Source organism: Sphaerodactylus townsendi, linkage group LG07, assembly GCF_021028975.2.
Source record: "Sphaerodactylus townsendi isolate TG3544 linkage group LG07, MPM_Stown_v2.3, whole genome shotgun sequence".
Lineage (NCBI taxonomy): Eukaryota > Metazoa > Chordata > Lepidosauria > Squamata > Sphaerodactylidae > Sphaerodactylus > Sphaerodactylus townsendi.
Genome location: NC_059431.1, coordinates 107,190,833 through 107,211,465, shown reverse-complemented (window position 1 = coordinate 107,211,465; position 20,633 = coordinate 107,190,833).

Sequence of the window (20,633 nt, the reverse complement as noted above, 5' to 3'; positions counted from 1 at the left end):
TGACTCCACCAGGGAGGAACATTTTTTTCTGCCAACCTAGGTTGAACTCAGGTCGAAGCTGGTAAAGTGGGGAATCTTCCTCGCCATGATTCTCCCATTCAGCCAATCACCGATAAGTGTTTTGGGCATACACAGAAAGGGAGATTCACGGCGAGGAAAAGCACGCCTTTTAAAAAATCCTTCTTGTATACAAAGCAATGGCCATACATATAAACGGTGCACGTTTACACACTGCTGATAGCAATGAAATTGCAACATTTTTCCCACCTAGCGATGTAACGGCCAATCAACTACGCTTCCTCCCTCCCTCCTTTCTGGTGGCATGTTAAAAATGTTTGTCATTCTGAGGGATAGATGTCATTTTGATCTGATACCTGAGTACAGCAGACAACAGTCAATCAGGAACGAAGAGAAGAGGTGCAGAGGTGATCCCACGATGACTTTGTCTGCTGTGGGGAATGACTGTGAAATTGACCTAGGTCAGTACTTTCATGCACCAGATCGAACCTAGGTCGATTCCCCCAGATCGAACCTAGGTCGATTCCCCAAGTGGGGAATCGACCTTAGTATGTTTTAGAATTTTAAATGGCCTTCCTAAAAGTTTACCTTTCAGCATTCTTCTGGTCCTGGTTTGCAGCGGCGAAGCCACCATGGGGCAGGGGGGTGCGCAACGCATCGGGCACACCTATTCTGGTCATGTGGGGGGCAGAAAAATGCCCCCACCCCCTCAGGCCCCCCACAGGGCCCCCCTTCCACGGCACCCCCCTTCTACGGTGCCCCCCGCCCTCCCACAGCGCACCCCCCACGGCGCACCCCCCACTTACTTTTAGGAATGGAACATCCCAGAGAAGAAGCCTGCCTGCATTGCCTGGGCCTGGTGGGAACTACATTTCCCAGGGGCTCCTGGGAAATGTAGTTCCCACCAGGCCCAGGCAATGCAGGCAGGCTTCTTCCGCCTGCTCCTTTCCTAAAAGTAAGTGGAATAAAGTGCCACGGGGGGACTGCCGGGGAGCACCGCGGGGGGGGGCGCCACGGGGGGCGGGGGCATTGCGGGGGGGGCAAAAAAACCAGAGTGTGCACCCACTCTGGCCTAGCTACGCCTTTGCTGGTTTGGCAGCTGTTCTTCTCTAGTTGTTTTAAAGAACTTTCTACGTTGTGTTGGTTGAGTGGTTTCGTGAAGTGGTGGGGTGTTCCTGTTGGTTTTGAAAATGTTTAATTATTGCAGCAAGTTCTAATTTGGGGTGGTGATTTGGCCAAATCACCTTAAAAACCCGGAAAGCCATTTTGGCTATTTTTTGTTGGATTTAATTTTTCAATTAAAAAAATGATTTGGGTTTTTTGGCTGGGGGAGCAAGAACTTCAACTGAATGCTAGATTCCAGAATCTAGCCCTCCCCACTGCAGCTTCCCAGGTCAATGTAGACTTGGGAATCCACAGTAATGAGATGAGTCATTTAAAAAAAGATGATCCTGCTGTCCCCAGGGAGAAACTTCTTCCCATTGATTCAAAACTGGTCCACACCAGACCACCATAGAATTGTGAATTATTCCATTACTATATTTTACTAGCTTGAGTATGGCATTTTCCAGAAAGTATTTTAACATTCCAGAATCATTCCGCTTTGACACTGCTCTTTTCCACATCCCCTCCCAGCTTTGTTAGCAATCCCTTGCTGTCCCTTTTTTTTTCAATCTCTTTTCCCTGGTTTTTTTTTCTGAAACCTGTGCGTGCCCCCCCCCCCCCCCGGTTTCAGAAAGAGCAGGAGAAAAACGGAAACAGCAAGGGATTGCTAACAAAGCTGTGTGGAAACAAGGCAGGAGGGAAGAGTAACAGAAGGAAATGAAAACGGAACATTAAGGCTGCCTAGGAAATGCCTACTATTTGGATTTCCTGCTCTGGTCATCAAAACGTCTTCAGGCCATCTGTTGAGATGTGGGACAATTTTTTCTTGAAAGGTATTGAAAGACTGAGGGCTGTTGAGACCCACAACCCGACTCCCAAGTAAAGGTTCTATCAGATCGTCAGACCAAACCCAAATCACTGGTCATGGACTATCCACATCTGTGGCCTTCGGTGTGAACAGGTCTCTCCCCAGACTGTCTTCTCAGCCTCCCCACCTCCCCTTAAGAACATAAGAAAGAGCCTGCTGGATCAGACCAGAGTCCATCTAGTCCAGCACTCTGCTACGCGCAGTGGCCCACCAGATGCCTTTGGGAGCTCACATGCAGGATGAGAAAGCAGTGGCCTTCTGCTGCTCTTGCTCCCGAGCACCTGGTCTGCTAAGGCATTTGCAATCTGAGATCAAGGAGGATCAAGATTGGTAGCCATAGATCGACTTTTCCTCCATAAATCTGTCCAAGCCCTTAGCGGTCTTGTTCAGATATGGTAGCAAGAATTTGCACTGTTCAAGTTTGTTCAATTTGCTGATCTCTCAACAGATGCTTCCTAGATGTTTCCTTATATTGTATACACCTGACCCCCTATTAATAATTGTGCCATAGCCTACCCAGCCATCTACAATATATAAAAGGTATATTTATGCACACTACCGGGGGACGGGGAGGGGGGGAGCGCACTGCTCAGTAACTAACATCGGTGATTCACAGAAGATACCTGCAAAAAAGATACCTTTTGTACAACTGTCAAAAATAATATATACAAAATGCAATTAAATCTTGTTCCAGCATAAACAGATACTTACAATGAAACTATTAAAAAGGCAGATTAATGCACTTGCTGTGCTTTCTATAGCTTTAAAAAAAACTGTTCTCCCTCTGCTTATGTTACCTATTATAGAACACAGTTTATTTTTGTTACTGCTTGCCCCTCCATGCTCCCAATATAAATTGAGCCCAGGGTTTGTTTATTTATCCATTTTTTTCCACATAATTCCAAGAAAGAACTTAGGGTGGCATATACAGAGCAATAACATGTTCACAGTAGCAGTGTGACGTTTAGACAAAGATAGCTGCTCAGCGGACACAAAACCCGCATTTTAATTAAACAACCCCAGTTAGCATGACCGTCCAAAGCCGAGCACACAGTGGGCAAACGGCATCAGTAGTTAAGGTATGCTAAACCAGAATCTGAAACTATGGTCTCAAGGGGGCTTATTAATTATGAACATAAGAACAAGCCAGCTGGATCAGACCAGAGTCTATCTAGTCCAGCTCTCTGCTACTCGCAGTGGTCCACCAGGTGCCTTTGGGAGCTAACATGCAGGATGTGAAAGCAATGGCCTTCTGCTGCTGCTGTTCCTGAGCACCTGGTCTGCTAAGGCATTTGCAATCTGAGATCAAGGAGGATCAAGATTGGTAGCCATACATCGACTTCTCCTCCATAAAACTGTCCAAGCCCTTTTTAAAGCTATCCAGGTTAGTGGCCATCACCACCTCCTGTGGCAGCATATTCCAAACAAACGTTGCGTAAAGAAGTGTTTCCTTTTATTAGTCCTAATTCTTCCCCCCAGCATTTTCAATGAATGCCCCCTGGTTCTAGTATTGTGAGAAAGAGAGAAAAATTTCTCTCTGTCAACGTTTTCTACCCCATGCATAATTTTATAGACTTCAATCATATCCCCCCTCAGACGTCTCCTCTCCAAACTAAAGAGTCCCAAAAGCTGCAGCCTCTCCTCATAAGGAAGGTGCTCCAATCCTTCAATCATCCTCATTGCCCTTCTCTGCACTTTTTCTATCTCTTCGATATCCTTTTTGAGATGTGGCGACCAGAACTGAACACAGTACTCCATGTGCAGTCACACCACGGCTTTATATATGGGCATGACAATCCTTGGATAGCCCTAATGACAGTTTCATGTGAACATAAACATCCTGGCTTGTTCTCGCCACAGTATGCAACAGGATACCAGATAGGCAAGGCCTGATCCAGGTTTTGGAGGGATTTGGTCAAAGAGTGCCCAGGAGTCCACTATTGGGCCCCCTTTCTGCCCACCTATCCAAGTGCCCCCCAACCTTCCTGTGCATCCTACCCCCTGCTTGTGAGCTCTCCCCACAAATGCACTCACAGCCAGTGGTGGGATCCAAAAATTTTAGTAACAGGTTCCCATGGTGATGGGATTCAAACAGTAGCGTAGCGCCAATGGGGCTGGGCGGGGCACGACGGGGGCATGGCCGGGCATTCCGGGGGCTGGGCATTAATAATTTCTCTGTTACTATAAAAAACTCTTACTGTAAAAAAAAGTTCCTAATTTCCAGCTGGTATCTTTCTGTCCATAATTTAAACTCATTACAGCAAGTCCTATCATCTACTGCCAACAGAAACAACTACCGGTATTTCTCCTCTAATTGACTGCCTGTCAAATACTTAATACTTTCAAATACTGAATTTTGTTTCTAGAAATCAAAAGGAGGATACTTTCCTTAAATAAGGAACTTTACCATATTTCTAAAACATGTTTTTAAAACAGCCCAACAGGGAGAATTATCCCGTTTTCTACCTTCGCTAACCAGCCACATAGGAAACAACAGGACTTCATGATTTTTGGACCTAATGGAATTTCTAACGGAAAAGCAGACCCAATTAGTAACCCCCTCTCAGCACACACAAATAATTAGTAACCCACTCTCGGGAACTGGTGAGAACCTGCTGGATCCCACCTCTGCTCACAGCCACCCACAGACCCTTTCCCCAAGAGTACTGTGCAGTGCATGCAGCTGGGAGAACTGTACTATGGCTGTCAGGATCTAAGCTTCTGTGACCACAGTGTTGCCCTTCCCTGGCAATTCTGAGTAGCCCATGCAGCCAGGAGCTCAGATGATGGTGTGCTCATGAGCAGGCAGGGGAAACCCATATGTTCAGGTGATAAGGGAAGTATGTGGGAGGCAGGGACTGGCATGAGGTTGCCAGCTCCAGGTAGGGAAATTCCTGGAGATTTGGGGATGCAGCTTGGCGAGGGCAGAGTCTGAGGAAGGGAGGGATCTCAGGGGGTCAATAATGCCATAGAATCCACCCTCGAAAGCAGCCATTTTTCCCCAGAGAAACTGATCTCTGTAGTCTGGAGATCAGTAGTAATTCCAGGAAATCTCCAGTCCTCAGCTGGAGGTTGGCAACCATAGGTAGTTAGCATTGGGCCACAGCAACTTCCCCACCTCAGGTTATGTTCAGCAGAGGATAGAATAAAGATTACAAAACTAGCATTGGCTGAAGGCTACCAGGTTTTGAGTGACAAGTCAAAACAATTCCTGGTTTCACGCTGGGTCTGAACTGTGCCAAAATGTAATACAAGCTTCTGAAGGGAAAAAAAACCCCACACCAAACTATGATTTAAAGCTGCTTGTCTGCTTTTGTGTTCCATCTGTTTAGCCCTCCCCGCTCAAGACACAATGATTTCCACAGACAGAGGACTGACCCTAACTCAGGTTTGCCAATGCAATAACGAGACAAACCAGAGTTAACAAAAATCATGGGGGAGTACTCAAAAAAAGTGATTATTAGGTGTCTTTACTTCAATGCATTAATACCCTGCACTTCTTCCACAAAGTTGAAGTTGGCCTATCTCAAAAAGGATATCGAAGAGATTAAAAAAGTGCAGAGAAGGGCAACAAGGATGATTGAAGGATTGGAGCACCTTCCTTATGAGGAGAGGCTGCAGCGTTTGGGACTCTTTAGTTTGGAGAGGAGATGTCTGAGGGGGGATATGATTGAAGTCTATAAAATTATGAATGGGGTAGAAAATGTTGACAGAGAGAAATTTTTCTCTCTTTCTCACAATACTAGAACCAGGGGGCATACACTGAAAATGCTGGGGGGAAGAATTAGGACTAATAAAAGGAAACACTTCTTCACGCAACGTGTGATTGGTATATGGAATATGCTGCCACAGGAGGTGGTGATGGCCACTAACCTGGATAGCTTTAAAAAGGGCTTGGACAGATTTATGGAGGAGAAGTCGATGTATGGCTACCAATCTTGATCCTCCTTGATCTCAGACTGCAAATGCCTTAGCAGACCAGGTGCTCAGGAGCAGCAGCAGCAGAAGGCCATTGGTATAACAGTGGGATGCTGTTATACCAGGCTACAGGCTCTATAGGAAGGATAGGACAGGGCGCATTGGGGGTGGAGTTGCCCTTTACATCAAAGAGAGCATAGTATCACATAAAATAGACAATGCAAGGGGAGCTGGTTCCCTTACAGAATCACTGTGGATATCAATACCAGGTGTGAAGGACTGTTTAATATTAGGAATATATTATCATCCCCCTGACCAAAGTGCACAAGAGGATTCTGAGATGGAAAAAGAAATTAGAGAGGCCAACAAAAACAAAAATGTAGTGGTAATGGGTGATTTTAACTATCCCCATATAAACTGGAAAAATGCATGTTCAGGTCATAGTAAGGAGAGAGCATTCCTGGATATGCTAAATGACTGTGGCTTAGAGCAGATGGTTGTGGAACCAACCAGGGGAGAGGTGATCCTAGATCTAATTCTATGTGGGACCCAGGACCTGGTGCAGGAAGTCAGTGTTGTTGAGCCGATAGGGAACAGCGACCACAATGCTGTCAGATTCAGTATCTCAGCATGCGAACAAGTGGCAACTACTAATGTAGTTACATTCGCCTTCAGAAAGGGAAATTTCTCAAAGATGAACGGGATAGTGCGCAGGAAGCTGAAAGGGGAAATCAAGAGAGTCAAAACTATCCAGGATGCTTGGAGGTTATTTAAAAACACAGTAATAAAAGCTCAGCTGGAATGTGTTCCACAGGTTAGAAAAGGCAGCACCCAGTCCAAAAGAAAGCCACCACGGTTAACAAGAGAGGTTGAGGAAATTATCAGAAAAAAGAAAATGTCTTTTAGAAAATGGAAGTCCAGTTTGGCTGATGAAGAATATGAGAGGGAACACAAATGGTGGCAAAAGAGAAGCAAGTTAGCTGTAAGGGAGGCAAAAAAGGATTATGAGGAACGCATGGCTGCGAACATCAAGACCAGCAACAAACAGTTCTTCAAGTACATCAAAAGCAGGAAGCCAGCAAGGGAAGCGGTAGACCCGTTAGATGACAAAGGAACAAAGGGTGTGCTAAAAGATGGCAGGGAGATTGCAGAGAAGCTGAATGAATTCTTTGCATCTGTCTTCACCCAAGAGGAGGTGAGGAACATTCCTGCACCTGACCAAGCTTCTTAGGAGGCGAATCCGAGGAACTAGCAAAGATAGTGGTAGACAAGGAAGAAGTTCTGGCAGCCATTGATAAACTAAATGTTACCAAATCCCCTGGCCCAGATTGCATTCACCCGAGTTCTTAAAGAGCTCAAGCATGAAATTGCTGATCTTCTCACTTTAATATGCAACTTATCCCTGAAATCAGGCTCCATCCCTGAAGACTGGAAGGATGGCCAATGTCACACCAATCTTTAAGAAAGGATCTAGGGGGGACCCGGGAAATTACAGGCCAGTCAGTTTGACATCTGTTCCTGGTAAATTAGTAGAATCTATCATTAAAGATAAAATTATAAAACATGTAGAAAAGCAAGACCTGCTGAGAAAGAGTCAGCATGGCTTTTGCAGAGGCAAATCCTGTCTTACAAACTTACTAGAGTTCTTTGAGGGTGTAAACAGGCATGTGGACAGGGGTGAACCGGTGGACATTGTCTACTTGGATTTCCAAAAGGCTTTTGACAAAGTTCCTCACCAGAGACTGTTGAGAAAACTCAGCAATGAAGGAATAAGAGGGAAATCCTCCTTTGGATTAAAAACTGGTTGAGAAACAGGAAACAAAGAGTGGGTGTAAATGGGAAGTTCTCACAATGGAGAGATGTTGGGAGTGGTGTCCCCCAAGGATCCGTTTTGGGACCAGTGCTCTTTAACCTATTCATAAATGACCTGGAAGTAGGGGTGGGTAGCGTGGTGGCCAAGTTTGCAGATGATACCAAATTATGTAGGGTGGTGAAAACCACAAAGGGTTGCGAAGAGCTCCAAGCGGACCTTGATAAATTAGGTGAGTGGGTTCAGAAATGGCAAATGCAGTTCAATGTAGCAAAATGTAAAGTGATGCACATAGGGGCAAAAAATCCAAACTTCACATACACGCTACAGGGGTCAGTGCTATCAGTCACAGACCAGGAAAGGGATTTAGGCGTCTTAGTTGATAGTTCCATGGGAATGTCAACTCAATGCATGGCAGCTGTGAAAAAGGCAAACTCTATGCTGGGGATAATTAGGAAAGGAATTGAGAATAAAACTGCAAAGATTGTCGTGCCCTTATATAAAGCAGTGGTGCGACCGCACTTGGAGTACTGTGTCCAGTTCTGGTCGCCGCATCTCAAAAAGGATATTGAGGAGATGGAAAAAGTGCAGAGAAGGGCAACAAGGATGATTGAGGGACTGGAGCACCTTCCTTATGAGGAGGCTGCAGCGTTTGGGACTCTTTAGTTTGGAGAGGAGACGGCTGAGGGGGGATATGATTGAAGTCTACAAAATTATGCATGGGGTAGAAAATGTTGACAGAGAGACATTTTTCTCTCTTTCTCACAATACTAGAACCAGGGAGCATTCATTGAAAATGCTGGGGGGAAGAATTAGGACTAATAAAAGGAAACACTTCTTCACGCAACGTGTGATTGGTGTTTGGAATATGCTGCCACAGAAGGTGGTGATGGCCACTAACCTGGATAGCTTTAAAAGGGGCTTGGACAGATTTATGGAGGAGAAGTCGATTTATGGCTACCAATCTTGATCCTCTTTGATCTGAGATTGCAAATGCCTTAACAGACCAGGTGATCGGGAACAACAGCCGCAGAAGGCCATTGCGTTCACATCCTACATGTGAGCTCCCAAAGGCACCTGGTGGGCCACTGCGAGTAGCAGAGAGCTGGACTAGATGGACTTTGGTCTGATCCAGCTGGCTTGTTCTTATGTTCTTATGTTCTTATGCTTTCACATCCTGCATGTGAGCTCCCAAAGGCACCTGGTGGGCCACTGCGCGTAGGAGAGTGCTGGACTAGATGGACTCTGGTCTGATCCAGCAGGCTAGTTCTTATGTTCTTATGTTCATCTATTAAACCCTTACAACAACCCTGTCCTGAGAGAGAGTGGGTGGCTGATCAAATGTCACTTAGCAAGCTTCAATAGCACACTGAGGAATTCAAACCTTGCTCTCCAGAGTCTTAGTCCAATACTACAACCTGGACTAGATGATTCTCTCATTAGTTGTGGTCTGAAGGAGTTTAGTCCCTGGGACTCTGTAGAATTTCCTGATTATGAGAATGCGGTTTTAATTATTTTTGTGTTCTGCCCTGAGCCCGACCTTTGGTCAGGGAGGGCAGGATAGAAACTTAATAAAATTTAAAAATAATTATTTGACTATATGGACCAGTCATCTATTTACCAACATTTCAGGAGCACAAGCACCGGGTCAACTCCCGCCCATATTACTCAAACTGTAAGTCATTCTTAAATGTCTGCTTACGTGAATTACGCCATGGGAAGTATTACAGTTTGAAAATTATTATTTTTAACCCCCCCCCCACACACACACACACACACACACACACTTGCAAAACTACAGCAGACGCTGAAATAATGTTGGTGAGGGAAAAATCCAGCAGGCAAACTATTCGGTAATAAATATCTCATTAAAAAAAATTGCATACTCCGAACGGGTTCCGCAGCAAAATAGCAGCTGCCGTGTGTTTTTCCCCCCTACGACTGATTAATATGCTGATCAGATTCTCATAATCAGGAATAAGAGCCATTAATCTCAAAATATGAGCACTGTTAGCAGGAAAGAAATACTTAGTTCAAAATGTAAGCCAGATTAAAAAAAAAAAAATCACCGAGATCCATATGTTCAGGCACCTACTGAAAGCCATTCTAGAAGCGATTCTCAAACAGCAACCCCGCAGACCAAGATAGCCCAGCTAGTAGGACATAGATTATTTGAGGTCGCAAATCCTAAAACCAGCCTGTAAACGGCTCAGCATCTCATGGAATAACCATGAAAGCCTGACGAAGAGGCACACCCAGATAGCATGGAGATGCACAAAATACCCTGGCCTTGGCCTGGCTAAATCTACATTTGGTCCAGAAAAGAGAAGGTCTCAAAAGCATACCAGTAGAGGATAAGGTTTCATTTTGGTATCCTAACCCCCTCAGACCACTTCTTGATTCTGACATACCATAATACCTGTGACAATGATATACATCTATACCAGGGGTCGGGAACCCGCGGCTCGCGAGCCGCATGCGGCTCTTCCGCCCGCTGTTCTGCAGCTCCATGAGCCGAGCCGGGGGCCCCATCTTCGCCCGCGGCCGGCCAGGCCGCGCCGCGGGCTTTGCCTTTTGCCCGCCCCGCTGATTGCGGGCTGGGCGCTTTCCCGGCGGCCAGACAGGCCGAGCCGCCGGTCCCCTCTTCGCCCGCCCTGCAGGAAGCAGGGCGAGCGCATCTCTTGCCCGCGGCCGGCCAGGCCAAGCCGCGGGCTTTACCTCTTGCCCGCCATGCTGATTGCGGGGCGGGTGCTTTCCCGGCAGCCGGCCAGGCTGAACCGCCGGTCCCCTCTTCGCCCGCCTGCAGGAAGCAGGGCGGGCGCATCTCTCGCCCGCAGCCGGCCAGGCCAAGCCGCGGGCTTTACCTCTTGCCCGCCCCGCTAGTTGCGGGGCGGGTGCTTTCCCGGCAGCCGGCCAGGCCGAGCCGCCGGTCCCCTCTTCGCCCGCCCTGCAGGAAGCAGGGCGGGCGCATTTCTCCCCCGCGGCTGGCCAGGCCGAGCCGCGGGCTTTACCTCTTGCCCACCTCGCTGATTGCGGGGCGGGCGCTTTCCCGGCGGCCGGCCAAGCCGAGCCCATCTTCGCCCACCCTGCAAGAAGCAGGGCGGGCGTATTTCTCCCCCGCGGCTGGCCAGGCCGAACCGCAGGCTTTACCTCTTGCCCGCCCCGCTGATTGCGGGGCGGGTGCTTTCCCGGCGGCTGGCCAGGCCGAGCCGCCGAGCCCATCTTCTCCCGCCCTGAAGCAGGGCGCATCTCTTGCCCGCGGGCTGGTTGCCCTGCAGGCGCGGGGGGGGGTGTGGCCGAGCGGCGGAAGGCGAGGGGAGCAGAGTATGGGAGGGCCCGGACCCGAGGGGCGTCTGTACGCGAGTGAGGGGGGTGAGCGGGGAGGGTGAGCCAAAATGGCTCTGCTTCCCGAAAGGCCGGAAAAGGTTCCCGACCCCTGATCTATACAGTCTACACGAAGCCTGGTAGGTGACCTTCAACTAGTCACAGTTCTCTCAGAATTCTCTTAGCCTCACCTACCTCACAAGGTGACTGTTGTGAGGAGAGGAAGGGAAGGAATTTGTCAGCTGCTTTGAGATTCCTTGCAGTTCTGAAAAGCAGGGTATACATCCAAACTCTTCTTCAATCTATCCACCTATCTATCCACCTATCTATCCATCCACCTATCTATCCATCCACCTATCTATCCATCCATCCATCCATCCATCCATCCCCAGTATGACCCCAAAACTGCCCCACTGCCACCTGGCACAATTGAGAATGTCAAACTCTTTCACACTTAATGAATACCGCATATTCAATCCACTTTCAATGCACTTTACAAGTGGATTTTACTTTACGTGATATTAACTGTGTGAAATCACAAAACCCAGTGGCAAACAGCTCCTACAGCGCACTGAAAGTAGATATCTAGACTAAATATCTAGGATGTGTTTTTGTATTCACTTAATGCGTATGTCAAGTTATAGATGGTGGGGGTGCTACCATTCAGTTGGGCTCTCAGTGTTGGCTTATTGCCTGAGGTAATGTTCTGGGGCAGTCATTGACATTTTGTATCCTTATCTGCTATAGGGGGGAAAAGGTGGGGATGGGGAATGAATTCCACTGTTATGTTGAAAAAGTCTTTCTTAGTGCCAGACAGGCCCCAGCATACCTGAAAATTTGGATCTCCAAAGACCCAACTGCTCCACCAGGAGCTAGAAATTCACAATAACAGTGCCTCTTGGTTGGGGTGTTCCTACAGACTCTACCAGTCTCACGCAAGAAGCAACTTTGGTTAGAGTTTGATGAGGCTCGGATTTATGGCTACCAATCTTGATCCTCTTTGATCTGAGATTGCAAATGCCTTAACAGTCCAGGTGCTCGGGAACAACAGCTGCAGAAGGCCATTGCTTTCACATCCTGCATGTGAGCTCCCAAAGGCACCTGGTGGGCCATTGCAAGTAGCAGAGAGCTGGACTAGATGGACTCTGGTCTGATCCAGCAGGCTAGTTTTTATGTTCTTATGTTCTTATGATTCTTGTGAAAAATAAAATGATCCTGCATGCTACTCTTTTTCTTTCAATTCTCTAGAACTCTGGATTACATATCTAACATCTCATATATTTAACAGTTCCCTTTTTCCCTTCCTTTCATCTTCATGTTCTCCTTTTTTCCCCCTTGTCCTTCCCTTTCTTCCATTGACTAGGCCAAAAGAAAGGGCAGACAAACTACAGTGGTAAAATTGGATTTATTAAATGAGATCCCTATTGGAAGACAGATGAAGAATTATGGGATGGCAGTCATCTGTATATCTGGAATATAAGGGTATACTGATTGAGATGAGTATTTTTAACCATTTTATTATTCTATTAATTTATGTTGACATATTGAATTATGTATACCGTATGTATGTTGTTAGCTGCCCTGAGCCCGGCCTTTGGCTGGGTTAGGGTGCGATAAAAATCACATTAAAGTATGTAATGTAAAGCTCTCCATCCTGATTTCCTTCAGCAGACCTGAATGGAACCTCTGAATTCAGAGGCAGTGTATCTTTGAAAACCAAATGCTGGGGACATATAAAAGGGGATGGTTGTTACCTTTGTGACTCTTTGCAAACTTCTGGCCAGCCACTGATATGGACCTGGATTAGGTGGACCTTTGACCTCTTCCAAAAGAGCTTTTTCCTGTTAATGATGGAATATTCTGACTCATTGTCATACCGAAAATTGGATTTACGATCTTAAAACGTATGTTTTGGTGCAATGGATTCTACCACACCCAAGAGAGTTCAAAGGGATTACGCCACAAGGTGGATTCTTGTGGCAAAATCTAGCCAGTGCTTTTGGAATACTTTTGTGTACAGATACTGATATGTACGCACAAATCTTTGAGTGAGGACAGAGCCCAACCATATCATTACGACTGATCAAGAGATGCGTTCACAATAATGATAACATCAGATCTGGTTTAGATTTGTCCAACAGGATGTGTCACTTAATCTTTCACGAGCGGGCCCAGTCACATGAGGTTAAATCCAGTTACGTGGACATAGAAACACACACAGTGTTCCCCATTGCCAGGTAACTACAATTAGAAGAGACAAGCAAAAAGGCAAGGCAATGGCAAAGCGACCAGCTGAAAAGTTATCCTTCTGCTGTTCAGGAGTACAGATTGTTTTTGCTGTCTTCATCTCCTTGACTACACTGCCATGCATTATTTATCAAACGAGCAATTAAATCTCAAATTGTGAGGCTGATCTTCTCGAAAGGCAGGACGGAACTTTAGAGCACGGCTCAACATCATGCTGAGAATTCTTTAACAGCGGCAGAATCCTGAACTGGTCATCACCGGAATTATGGATTTCTTAACTTCTGAATGAAAACAAAGATGTCTGTGAATTACCACGAGACGCGGTTGCTGCTCGGGGTGGGGAGAAGCGAAACCAGCAGATGCCGCACCAGTAAGGGCGGAAGGGCATGGGGAGCCACGCTAGGAAAGCACTAGCGTCACCGGAAGAAAGGAGGGGCACACTGAGACTTTAAAGGAGCTCACCCTCCTTTATGCCAGGCCATGTGCTTGCCAGCTGACGATTTGCCCACCCACCTCTCCCTACTTTTCTATGTTAATGCATGCTCATTTTGTCATAGCCTAGATCAGTGGTGGCGAACCTATAGCACGGGTGCCAGAGGTAGCACTCAGAGCCCTCTCTGTGGGCACACCCAAACAGAGTGCTCCCCCCCCCCACATCTAGGCTGGCCTGTGCTGCTGGGCTCAATTATGAGCATTAAACCTAAGACCAAGTTTTGGGGAAGCAGTGTAGGTAACCCTGTTAAGCACTGTTAAACTCCACTTATTTTCATGCAAAGAACGAAAGCGTGATTCTTTACCTGGGAGTAAACTCGGTTGCTGGCAATGGGGCTTGCTTCTGAGTAAACCCTCCTAGGGTCACGATTCACCGATTCAAAGAGTTGCATGGTTGCTTCAAAGCAAAGCCACCGACTACCACCAAGCTTACTCCTGAGTAACGCACGCCTCAGAGCCAACCGTTTTTTCTAAACTAAAACCTCAGTATTCAGGTTAATTGGCCGTGTTGGCACTTTGTGATAAATAAATGGGTTTTGGGTTGCAATTTGGGTACTCGGTCTCGAAAAGGTTAGCCATCGCTGGCCTAAATACTTGGCGGTTTGGCGCATGGGTATGGCTCTGGAAGGGCAAGGGCAAGGGGGCTAGGGAGCTATGCCTTCCCCTTGGGAATGGCAATAGCAGCAAGAGGAAACCACCCCTGCCGAACCAGGCCAAAGGGAAACATCTCTGGCTAGGAGCATCCGCCCGGCAGAGCCCCATCGTAGAATGAAGCTCGGGACGGGGCACCCGCCCTGTGGAACTTTAGCACATTGCCCACATGACCAGATCCAGACCCATGCTCAGCCTCACGCTTCTGCTCAATAAGATGGCTATGGCCAATTTATTACCCCAGCAATGGAGTAGTGTGTATTATTGGTAAAGGGCTTCGCACAGAAGGGATCCGCCCTCGGACAGCAAAGGAGATTCCCACTGTATTATCAGTCCTTTAATATTCTGTGTCAGACATCCAAACTTTTGAAATCTTCTCTGGTTCTAATGGTGGGTCCAAGCCATAGAAATGGGCCCCTCTCCTCCTCAGATCGCTGTGCTATGACGCTGGGGCAGGCTGGCTAGCCAGAAGGATCTTCCTTTCTCCTGCCCAAGTTCCAAGAGTTGTTCTACTAGATTTCACTTCCTGGGGATGGACCAGACCTATTGTGATTCTGCTTTACATACCAACACAGTAACAATAGCAACAAGCAGAGTACAATGGAAGCCAGCAGATACACCTCCGGCACCTCTTGCAGGAACCCAGAGAGCTTGTTAAATAACCCTCAAAGATGCCCCTGCAGCTCCAGCTCACGGTACCTAGAAACATATGGCTCTTTCTCTCTTTGATCTATCTATTCAAATTCCAAACTAGAGATGTTACAGAAATTCGCAATCCGTGCCCTCCAAGTGTAAGAAATAAAACAGGAATTCAGCAGCATCTTAATGATTAATAAGATTTATTCTAGCATAATTTTTCAGTTTGGGGCCATTTATGCATGCATTACTTACTCTGCAGCGGAGAAGAAGTTGATTCTCTAACTCTGCTTCACAGTGGGGTTTCCCTGCAGTTTTCTGTTTACACAGGATACCCTCCTGCAAAGTGCCCTTAGCTGAGCTAATCCACCCGCCTGCCTCGTTGTTTCTATGCAACCTCCATTTAGGAGGTTCCCCACCGTTTTGTTGTTGTTGCTGCCACTGTCATTTTTGGTCTAGCGTCACTTTGCTAGACCAGATTTGTCAATTTCACTAGGTTCACCCCTCCAATGATAGACCTTCACTGTTCTATTTTTTTAAAAAAAGAAGCTCTTCTGACCATCCTGAAATGGTGGCCCAAAGAGTGGGAAGAACTACTGTGTTCTGGGTGGGGGAAGGAAGGGAGGAGCAAGAAAATCTAAGGAAAACTAAACACATGGGGAGTCCTTTGCTTGAAGGGAGAGGAAAAGTCACACTTGAAGAGTGGGGATGTCATGAGTCAGTCCCTGGACACTGAGGACTCTGGTGTAGAGCCTGAAAACACTGTTGAGCCAGAGTTGGCTCCTTGCAAGGAAATGCAGACAGCAGAGCCTGTTCCAAGCCTTTCCCTGAGAGCAGAGACAGATATTGATGCCATTCAGTTGGGAGAGCCATCGGAAATCTCAGAAGAGCCCAGTGATAAGCCAGCGAGCTGAATGGAGTTAAAGGCAGAGGCTACAGTTATAGAGTAAAAGGAGAAGTGCTCTGTATTGCTGCTAGGTATGGCAGAAGACTCGCAAAATGTTATTCTCTCACTCTTGCTCTCACATACACACGCGTGCAGGACACTAATCAAGCCAGCCAAATTCAAGCTAATACAAATCAGGTGAAAAAGTTCCAGGAATTATTTAACAGTTCCTGGAACCATTTCACAACTGAAGGCCATCAAGCACCATATTCCCAACCCCACAGTCCTTATTTGCTTTGCAAGGAAGAAACATACAAATAGCTTTATATACACTTTCCAGCACAGTCGGCAGCCGCTCCTGGGGATGAAAGAAGCATTTGAGATCACCAAAATGGCACGGGAGAGCCAGGGTTAAACCTCATCCTCCCACACTGCCGTCCCAGTTGGAATCAAGGTCCCTCACAGTTGCTGTTTATCAAGAAAAAAGATACTCAGGAGATCCATTCACAGATTCTGCCTGCATCTCTTTTGGTTCCAATGTGACCGTTAACCAGCTTGCTTCACAGGGCAATGACTGTCAACAACTACAGTGACAGAGATAATTGAATTTGTTCCTTTTTACAGGGGGTTAAGAATCACTGACTCTATTGGGTCTGGCCAAGAAAATAGCAAAGGGTCCCGCAACTTAAAATGGGGATGACGAAAACAGGAAATAAAAACCAAACACACCGGCTGGTAGCTTCTTGTCCTCACAGCAATAGTTTGCATCAAACTGTTATTACACAGTGACCCAAACAAAATAAGTAGACTTTTGTTAAGCAAACTTCTATGAATGGAAAGGATATAAGATTTATAATGCAATTTCTCCTAAAACAAGTTTGGGGAAATATGTATGTACCCTGTTTCCCTGAATATAAGACATCCCCGGAAAATAAGACGTAGTAGAGGTATTGCTGAAGTGCGAAATATAAGGCATCCCCCGAAAATAAGACGTAGCAAAGTTTTTGTTTGGAAGCATGCCCGATGAACAGAACACAGAAAAATAAGACATCCCCTGAAAATAAGACATAGCGCATCTTTGGGAGCAAAAATTAATGTAAGACACTGTCTTATTTTCGGGGAAACACGGTATGTATGTATGTATGTATGTATGTATGTATGTATGTATGTATGTATGTATGTATGTATGTTGTGTGTGTGTGTGTGTGTGTGTGTGTGTGTGCGTGTGTATGTATGTTGTTTATACTATCTTTCACCTTACATCATTCTCCTCCTCATATTATTCCCACAACAACCCTGAGAGGTAGGTTAAGATGGGAGGCTGATCTAAGGTAACCTAGCAAGGGTGGGCATTTGAGTCTCCCAGATCCGTGTCCAACACTGTTACTCTACACCAGTGGTGGCGAACCTTCGTCACTCCAGATGTTATGGACTGCCATGCTGGCAGGGGCTGATGGGAATTTTAGTCCATAACATCTGGAGTGCCAAAGGTTCGCAAACCACGGCTCAACACCATATATTTACCCAAAAGGCAAAGAGCCCTGAATGTAAAATAATCTCTCTTTTTAACAAAGGTTACAAATAAAAGGGTTTTAATATTATTTATTTAAAATATTTATTCTTGGCTTTATCTCCTCAGGATCAAGGCAGTATATAACTGTAATTTGTATAAAAACTTAAGATGGCCTGCTTTTTGATTGCAGACACTTGTAGGGGGAAAAACAAGTGTTCCTTTCAGGTTAAAAGGATAATCTAATAATAAAAGAGACTAACGTCTGGATCGGTTTCATTTAGCAAGAACTACTTTGTTGGATCAAGCAGAGAGGCTAGGCCTATAAAACGACGAGACAGCTGCTGACACAGCAGTCCCATACAAAGTTATACCCTTCTAAGCCCATTGACTTCAAATGGATTTAAAAGGATATAACTCTGTTTAGGATTGAATTGTTAAGAGTAATTTTATAAGCTAGGCTATTTCAGACAAGAAATGAAAAAATAAACATTTTTACATGCTTCCTCACATTATTAAAAGTAAAAGCACTTTCAAGGAAGTAGAAAAGACCATAGAGACATGGGGAAATTCCTTGAGCGTCATCATGAAGGCCATTTTGCTGCCATTTTTGCCTCCTGCTCCTCTATGTGTGGACAGCTGGCAAACCTACCATCAATAGGAGAGCTTAAGGTAGAAACTGAGGCTCATTCCGCACATTTATTTATTTTATTTATTTATACTTTAAGCTTTTATACTGCCCCGTCCCCAAGGGGCTCCAGGCGGTGCACAACATATAATAGATACAGTCATAAAACCATCATAGACTAGATAAAACCTATAAAAGCAGCGAAAACCAACTAAAATGTTAACTTAGATAAAAGTCTGTATAAAATGGGTGTAAGTGGCGCCCGATAACCTGACATTAAATCCTTCCCCCAAGGGAGGAGCGGCAGGTCCCATCAGATGATACAGGCCCAAGTATGGGCCAGAAGGGGGGGCACCATCAGCGGCTGGTCCCTCCAAAGGCCCGGCGGAACAGCTCCGCCTTGCAGGCCCTGCGGAACTCACCGAGATCCCGCAGGGCCCGGACGGCTGGTGGGAGAGCGTTCCACCAGGCCGGGGCCAGAGCCGTAAAGGCCCTGGCCCGTGTGGAGGCCAGCCGCATCATCGAGGGGCTAGGGACCACCAGTAAATTGGCCTCCCCTGAACGAAGAGGTCGTGTAGGGACGTATGGGGTGATGCGGTCTCGAAGAATAAGAATAATGCACTTTCAAACTGCTTTCAGTCCTCTTTGAAGCTCTGCGGAATAGCAAAATCCACTTGCAAACAGTTGTGAAAGTGGTTTGAAAATGCATTATTTTGCGTGTGCGGAAGGGGCCTCAGGGGAAGAAGTTACCCATCTCACTTTATTAGCAGCTCAGCTCTCACCTCTATTAGGGAGCAAGATTTGAGTCCATTAGCACTCAAAAGCTTACACCCTAAAAATCTCGTTTGTCTTCAAGCTACTCCTGGATTTGAACCTTACAGTAGATCAACATAACTACCCACTTAAAATTCTACTAGTGAAGTAATCTTCAGATAAAAGCCTCTACCTGCCAGCCTCACCCTCCCATTTGTAATATGGTGCCGATAACAATAACTGACATATCTTACAGGGTTGATTTGGTATAACTGATACAATATGCATGAAGTGTGCTTTGAATGTACTGTCAAAGGCTTTCATGGCCAGAATCACTGGGATGTTGTGGGTTTTCCGGCCTGTAGGGCAGTGTTCCATTAGCATTTTCTCCTGATGTTTCACCTGCGTTTGTGGCTGGCATGAAGCAGGCGAAACGTCAGGAGAAAAGGCTACTGGAACACGGCCATGCAGCCCAGAAACCCCAAAACACCCCTGTGCTTTGAATGCTCCAAACATGCCATGCAGATAAAATTATGGATCTGTGGCCCAGTTCATAATTTTGCAGTTCCAGAAAGCTTTATACAGAAAAGAAGATATAAGTTCCACCTCTCCTCTGCATACACACACTTATGAACCTCTACCGGAAGAAGGATTATAGTTCCTTCAACATGGACCCTTTTCACACAACATAAATAGCACATCTTGAGGATGGAAAATAAAACATTTCCTCCAGGAAGTCTCCACAGTTTTTCCCCAAAAACGTTTTGAAAATGATTCTTTTCAAAACGTTTGCAAAACGTTTTCAATTATTTGTGCTGATAAAGCCATAGAAAGGTCAAAAAAGCTGCCATAATAAGGGTGGACAAAGCTCATCAGCCCCAATTGTAATCAAGAAGGGCTCTTTTCAGATTTCTCCTTGATCAGTTACAGTTTTCCTCACCCAATCTGCATTAAAAAAATACAGAATCCACATTAAAAAACCAGCACTCTTAATAGGGAAGAACAATGTCATTTAAAACTGAACCTCCCACTACAGGAGATACCAGTATTTTGTTTATCAAATACGAATGAAGGGAAGGGAATTGCTGGTTTCAAGAGATTGGAAAAGTTTCCCATTCTTTACTCTAGCTAAGCAAACTCAATAATGTTCCTTTTTCTTCCAATGAAGAAAGCATATATTATCCCTGAAATGTATATAGCTGATTTGGCAGCCTTTTCCCAATTCCTTGGCCGGCAGAATATCATCTTGATGCAGATCTGTCTCAACTGAAATATGAACAGATTCTGTTGGTTGTTTCGCTCCCCATTTAAAATTAGCAAGCCACACAAGTACGATTTGAGATTTCATCACAGTCTGAAGTTCCATCAGGAGCGTGTGTGCTCAAGGACACCACACTGCACTGGTACAAAAACAACTGGTGAGGACAGTCAGAACTGTTATGTGCAACAATCAAACAAGGTGGTTCTTCAAAACTACGTGGGCCAGCAAAAAGTATCATTCCAAGGAAATGGTACTCTACAGAAACACCATCAGCAAGCTCGTCTTTGAAAAAAAGACCAGGGCCTCTTCTTCATGGAGAAGTTGTCATACTAGAGTCAGAGGTGGGATCCACAGGTTCTCACCAGTTCCCGAGAGTGGGTAACTAATTATTTGTGTGTGCCAAGAGGGGGTTACTAATTATTTGTGTGTGCCAAGAGGGGGTTACTATTTGGGTCTGCTTTTCCGTTAGAAATTCCATTAGGTCCAAAAATCATAAAGTCCTGTTGTTTCCTATGTGGCTGGTTAGC